This window comes from Phyllopteryx taeniolatus, unplaced genomic scaffold (assembly GCF_024500385.1).
Source record: "Phyllopteryx taeniolatus isolate TA_2022b unplaced genomic scaffold, UOR_Ptae_1.2 contig_33, whole genome shotgun sequence".
Classification (NCBI taxonomy): domain Eukaryota; kingdom Metazoa; phylum Chordata; class Actinopteri; order Syngnathiformes; family Syngnathidae; genus Phyllopteryx; species Phyllopteryx taeniolatus.
Window position 1 is genome coordinate 185,051 of NW_026903261.1, and position 6,491 is coordinate 191,541.

Consider the following 6,491-nt stretch of genomic DNA (forward strand, 5'->3'; position numbering starts at 1 on the left):
TTGTACTGGTAAAGCCCCTTTAATAAGGCCTACATCAAATGGTCCAGTGGACCATGATTTTTTTGGAACTAGTTTTAATATTTCTTCATCAATTTCAGTGAGGATCATTTGGTCAAATCAAACAGGATGCATGTGTTTCCCTTCATCACCCTGTATTGTCCAAAACATCGCCTTCCTAATTAGACCAGTTGATGCACTGTATTCCAGTTTGTTTTCTATTTGCTGCCAATCATCTAACCTGTCCTTGTTTTACTAATGTTCCCATATGTTTCCACTGTGACTCATAATCTTTGCACAATGAAATATGTGGGACACTTGTATTATTATACAGTTCCTTTAATTTGTCTGGTAAAATAATTCCTGCCGCGACTTTTGCTTCATTGTCTGAGTACAGATAATCTACAGTAATTTTATCAGGTTTCGCATGTCGTAACTTTTTTTCATATCCTGGGTCTGGCCCTGGTGCGTTTTTGTACCACAGAGTTATATGCAGCTCATCACCTTTTTTATTATCTTCTACTTCCGTGATAAGCTGCAAGGCTGCAGACAACAGGGCTTTTCCCATGTTTAACGGTGGTTTGTCTGAGATATCGATTGTGTAATAGAATGTGATTTCTCTGCTTTCCAGTGTCACATAGAGGTCCTCTCTTTTTAATTCATGTTTTCGTTTCATTACAATATTTCCATTTGATGATGGAATGAGTACAAGTCCTAGTTGGAATAAGCCATCTCTTCCCAACAAATTCACAGGGCACTCCGGGACTTCGAAAATGGGCATTCTACAAGATCTCCCCTGTGGGTCTCTAATCCACACAGGCTCAAGTTCCATGGCAAAAGTAATTTGCCCATTTGCAGATCTAACTATTGCCTTTTGTCCCGATAGTTTGGAACCTGGAATCTTTTCCCGACATGCAGTCCTACATGCCCCTGTATCGCAAAGAAATTTCATTTCTTTCCCATTTACTGACAAGGTTATTTCAGGTTTTTCAGTGTCCAAACTCAGAATGTCCTGTAAATTGAAATCCACTTCCTCATTCTCTTTAATGATTACACAAGAGGATTTGTTAAGTTGGGAAGCAGGTTGGCTTAGTCATGCGGTAGTTTGTCCGTATTCTCTTTTATTTCTTTTAGGGCAGTCACGTGCAATGTGGCCTTTCTCTCCACAGCACCAACAGCCTGTATTATCATAACTACCTCGACCTCTACCATATCTTCCTCTCCCACAGCCTCTGCCGCGTCCTCTAAAATTTGCTCCCCCTCTGCCTTGATAGTATATTTCTGCTCCTTCGTTGAGGAAGACATCTTCTTTTTTTTTTTTGTCCTAACACTCTTTCTGCGTGGAGGGCATGATTAACATATTCCTCCAGAGGGCCAGTTGCTAGGTTTATCCAATGTTTATCTACCCATCTGTTAATGTGTTCTTTCGAATTCGCATGTAAAGCATTTTTTAACTGTTGTTGATAAGGGCCAATCTTTACACGTTAGGCGTTCTTTTGGATCCGTTTTACTGTTATTTTTTCCCATTTTGTGAATTTGGAAGTCAGTTTATTTGCACCTAGAGTGACCTTTGACTTTATTCAAAATGACAGGGTGACAATGAATGTCTGAGTTTTGGTAATCCTCAAGCTTCTACCCACACGGGGCGGAGGATTCTTGCATCTGCTTCCAAACCCAGTTCTCACTTACAATCCTGTCTATAGATTCATACTTTTACACATTCACACGATACTAGTAAAATTTTTACAAACACACGAAAACACGGAAACACGGAATTTAAGTACGTATAGGACTCTGCCGTCCTCGCGGAATTTGTCGGACTCCGCCGTCCCTCTATTACTTTGCCAGTGACTAGTATTACACAAGGTTTATTAAACACGGAATTTAAGTACGTACAGGACTCTGCCGTCCTCGCGGAATTTGTCGGACTCCGCCGTCCCTCTATTACTTGCCAGTGACTTGTATTACACAAGGTTTATTCTGCCGCAGACTTCTTCGTCGCGCAATTCACTCACTCTTTAATCCTTTTTCCTAAAAATTTTTAAAATTTAACTCACCAAAGTCATCTTCAATCCTGTGGATTGTCGTCAACCCAGTTGAGGAGAACGAAGACCAGACCCGGAAAGGGTCTCAATTGCCGTGGCCACGGTCTCTTAACTGGATGTCGGCTCCACAACTGGAATCCTCGGGTGTATTGACAACAATTTTTTCTAGTTGCTGCAGCGGGTGTGTGGTGTCGAAGGCGGCATGGTGGATAGTGTTGCGGGACCCCGTGGCTCATGGCGAGAACATCCAAACTCGCACAGGCGAGGCCAGATTTGAACCCGTCCTCAGAACTGTGAGGCAGACGTGCTAACCATGCCGCAGTGACAGCTAAATTAGCTCCTTAACGAATACGCTAAGTCTATCCAGCACAAGAAAGCCTTGTAGCTCAGTGGTTAGAGCACTGGTTTCGTAAACCATTGCTTGTGAGGTCCATTCTAACTGAGGCCTGAAGTAAATTTTCGCAGTTGCAATTCATGATGCTATCCACAGTTGGAATGTGGCTGTCTGCATGGTCATTTTGAGTGTGTCAAAAATCAGGTACGCTTTCATCCCTTGCGAATAAACTGACGACAGACCTTTCCAACCTTTTGTTTACTTAAATCTCAGAATACCTGAAGTTTCATTTGGGTGTTGTAAGTACATTAGCTGAAACACTAACAGGCCTCATCGCTGGCACCTCCTTCTCCGGTTGGATCGACAAAGACATAATGTAGCTCCTTCTGACCTTCTCTGTACTTTTCCATTAACATCCTCAAGGCAAATAATGCATCTTTTGGTACTCTTTCTAGTCATGAAACCATACTGTTGCTCGCAAATACTCTCTTCTGTCCTGAGTCTAGCCTGCACTACTCTTTCCCATAACGTTATTGTGTGGCTCATCAACTTTCTTCCTCTATAGTTCCCACAGCTCTGCACGTCACCTTTGTTCTTAAAAATGGGCACCAGCACACTTTTCCTCCATTCCTCAGGCATCTTCGACAAATGACTGAGAACTATGAGAATTTCTTGGGTAGCCCATCACTTACACTCTGGTCCTGGATGTTTATAATTTACAAAGCCACTCCCACCACACTTCAGTTGTACAGCCGGTTCCACGACCCCCTGTCCTGCATGCTTCCACTCCTGCCCCTGTCTTGTCCAGTCCTGTCCTATCTTGTTGTATCCTTCCCTCACAGGGGGTGGCACAACTGCCCCATACAACACTCGATTCTGTGTCATTGTACTAGATTACTTTCCTCATCTTGTTAACAGCTAGAGAGAGTTTTGTCTTTTGTTGTAGTCTTTTCCTATATTATTTAGCTACCTTTTCACTCTGTCTCTTTTTTGTTTCTGAAATTGTCCTTCACAAACTTTGCTCTATTCAACTGAACGATTTTAATGCTCACTAAATATTCATTAGAATACAAAGAAACCACAACTCAAGAATGGTTAGCATAAACATTGATTTTGTATCTGGGTGGAAGGCCCGAGTGAGAATTGAAATGACGACCCCTGGTTTACAAGACCAGTGCTCTCGCCCCTGAGATATGAGACCTTCTGTTAGCATTTTAGCTCATGAGCAACCACTCAATTTTACAAAATGAAGAGCAAAACTTGGAAATGTCTGTGATCAGCTTGTCAACCATAGTGTTAATGGGATGTTCGCAAGGGATGACAGAGTACGTCATGGCTTTTGACATGCTCAAAATGGCTACATAGAAAGCTGGTTTTCTACCTTGGCTAACGTCATGTATAACAACTGTGAAACTAGACTTCAGGGGTCAGTGAGATTTGAACTCACGACCCGTGGTTTACTAGATCAGTGCGCTAGCCACTGAGCTATGAAGCCTTTCTTTCCAGGTTAGAGTTACCATTTTGGTTAATGAGCTAACAACCAAAGGGAATGCATTGTCGGCTTGTTTAGAAAAAAGGTTTTAAGGAATTTAATTGTAATACCAACACACATTTACACATGCTATGGGCAATTTAGAGTCTTCAATTAACCTACCATGCAAAGCCTGAGTTAGCATTTTGGTTAACAAGCTAACAACAACAAAGTGGGCAAAAGTGCATTGTCAGCTTGTTAAAAAAGGTTTCAAGGAATTAAATTTTCTTACCAACACACATTTACACATGATATTGCACGAAATTTGATACCCAAAGTCCCGGATTAGCCGAATAAGTCTTGAAGTGAAATCACAATAGAATCAGAAAATAAAAATAAATAACATAACGATAACACAACAATAACAACCATAAAACAAATGCTAAACCCCAGTTGTGCGTTAACGCAAAGATGCAAATGCAGCAAAGGCTGTGGATGCAGCAGAAATACAAATGTATGAGGCTTGAATTGTGCATGATCTTTACATGCTCATTTAGTTACTGGTTTACTATACCAGGAATCTAGGCACTTGTTCTCTAGGATAGCATTGGCATTTTGGTGAAAGTGTTAATTTCGTTGCCACAGAATAATATGTCCCAGATTAGCTCGTAGTGGCTAGTCATAGGTGTGTGTTTAAAAAGCACTTTGTATTTGTCAGTTTGTGGGAATACATTGTTGACCTTCAGCAGGACCAAAATGGAAATTTATGGTACAGAGATTGTGAGTATTGACTGATGAGAAGAAGGTTGCTGTTCCAATGATAACTGCAGAGTGTAGCAGTTGGGTGGAGTTATCCTGTTTCACATAATAGACAGCAGCTGTTTAGATTGCCAACAGACCACAGTGAGAATTGAAGTCACGACCCCTGGTTTTCAAGACCAGTGCTCTAACGGCAGAGCTATGAGACCTTGGGTTTTAGCACAGGCAACGGCAGGATAAGAGCAATTGAGTGTGATGTTGGTAGTTTCCATGGTTTAAAAACTTTGCTCTATTCGACTGGACGATTGTAATTCTAAATAAATATCCATTAGACTACAAAGAAACCACAACTCAAGAATTGTTAGCATAAACATTGAATCTGTATCTGGGTGGTAGGCCCCAGTAAGAATTGAAATCATGACCCTTGATTTACAAGACCAGTGCTCTCGCCCCTGAGATATGACACCTTCTGTTAGTATTTTAGCTCATGAGCTATCACCAAATTTTACAAAAGGTAGTGCAAAGCTTGGAAATGTCTGTGATCAGTTTGTTAACCATAGTGCTAATGGTATGTTAGCAAGGGATGACAGAGTACGTCATGGGTTTTGACACGCTCAAAATGGCTGTACAGGAAGCTAGTTTCCTACCTTGGCTAGCATCATGGATAACAACTGTGAAACTTGACTTTAGGCCTCAGTGAGAATTGAACTCACGACCCCTGGTTTACAAGACCAGTGCTCTAGCCACTGAGCTATGAGGCCTTTCTTTTCATGTTAGAGTTACCATTTTGGTTAACTATCTAACAAACACGGCAAATTTTCAGCTTTTTTAGAAAAAAGGTTTTAAGGAATTTAATTGTCATACCAACACACATTTACACATGCTATGGGCAATTTATAGGCTTCAATTAACCTATCATGCATGTTTTTGCAATGTGGGAGGAAACAGGAGTACCTGGTGAAGGCCCACGCAGGAACCGGGAGAACATGCAAGCTCCACACAGGCGAGGCCTAAGTTAACATTTTGGTTAAAGAGCTCACAACAACAAAGTTGGCAAAAGTGCATTGTCAGCTTGTTAAGAAACAAGGTTTCAATGAATTTAATTGTCTTACCAACACACATTTACACATGATATTGCACGAAATTCGATACCCAAAGTCCCGAATTAGCCGAATAAGTCTTGAAGTGAAATCACAATAGAATCAGAAAATAAAAATAAATAATGTAACGATAACACGAGAACAACAATAAAACAAATGCTAAACCCCATTTGTGAGTTAGCGCAAAGATGCAAATGCAGCAAAGGCTGAAGATGCAGCAGAAATACAAATGTATGAGGCTTGATTTGCGCATGATATTTACATGCTCATTTAGTTACTGGTTTACTATACCAGGGATCTAAGCACTTGTTGTCTAGGCTAGCGTTAGCATTTTTGTGAAAGTGCTAATTTTGTTGCCACAGAATAATATGTCCCAGATTAGCTCGTAGTGGCGAGTAGTCGGTGTGTGTTTAAAAAGCACTTTGTATTTGTCAGTTTGGGTGGAGTTATCCTGTTTCACATAACAGATAGCAGCTGTTTAGATTGCCAACAGGGTTCAGTGAGAATTGAACTCACAACCCCTGGTTTACAAGACCAGTGCTCTAACGGCTGAGCTATGAGCTATTAGCCTAGTCTATTTTAATTGCCATGGTCAGCATTTTGAAAATCCAAAGACAACCTGAAAATCCAACAACATTGCTTTGATTGGATGAGACAAAACATTGACCTGCAGGTTTTTGAGGTATTCTAAGGACAACTGCATCACTTTTTCCAGTATATTTTCTTGGTTAATCCAACCACTGGCTTTGTAGACCATGGCTCGTACCACTGAGGAATGAGTCCTC

The 6,491-nt window shown here is 41.0% G+C and overlaps 1 non-coding gene across 1 annotated transcript; it reads right to left on the reverse strand.

The window, feature by feature from the left end:
• Nucleotides 1–5,294: 5,294 nt before the first annotated feature.
• On the reverse strand, nucleotides 5,295–5,367 carry trnat-ugu (transfer RNA threonine (anticodon UGU)). The gene has a single exon. It is a non-coding gene; the product is annotated as a tRNA-Thr (tRNA).
• Between the last annotated feature and the right edge of the window lie 1,124 nt (nucleotides 5,368–6,491).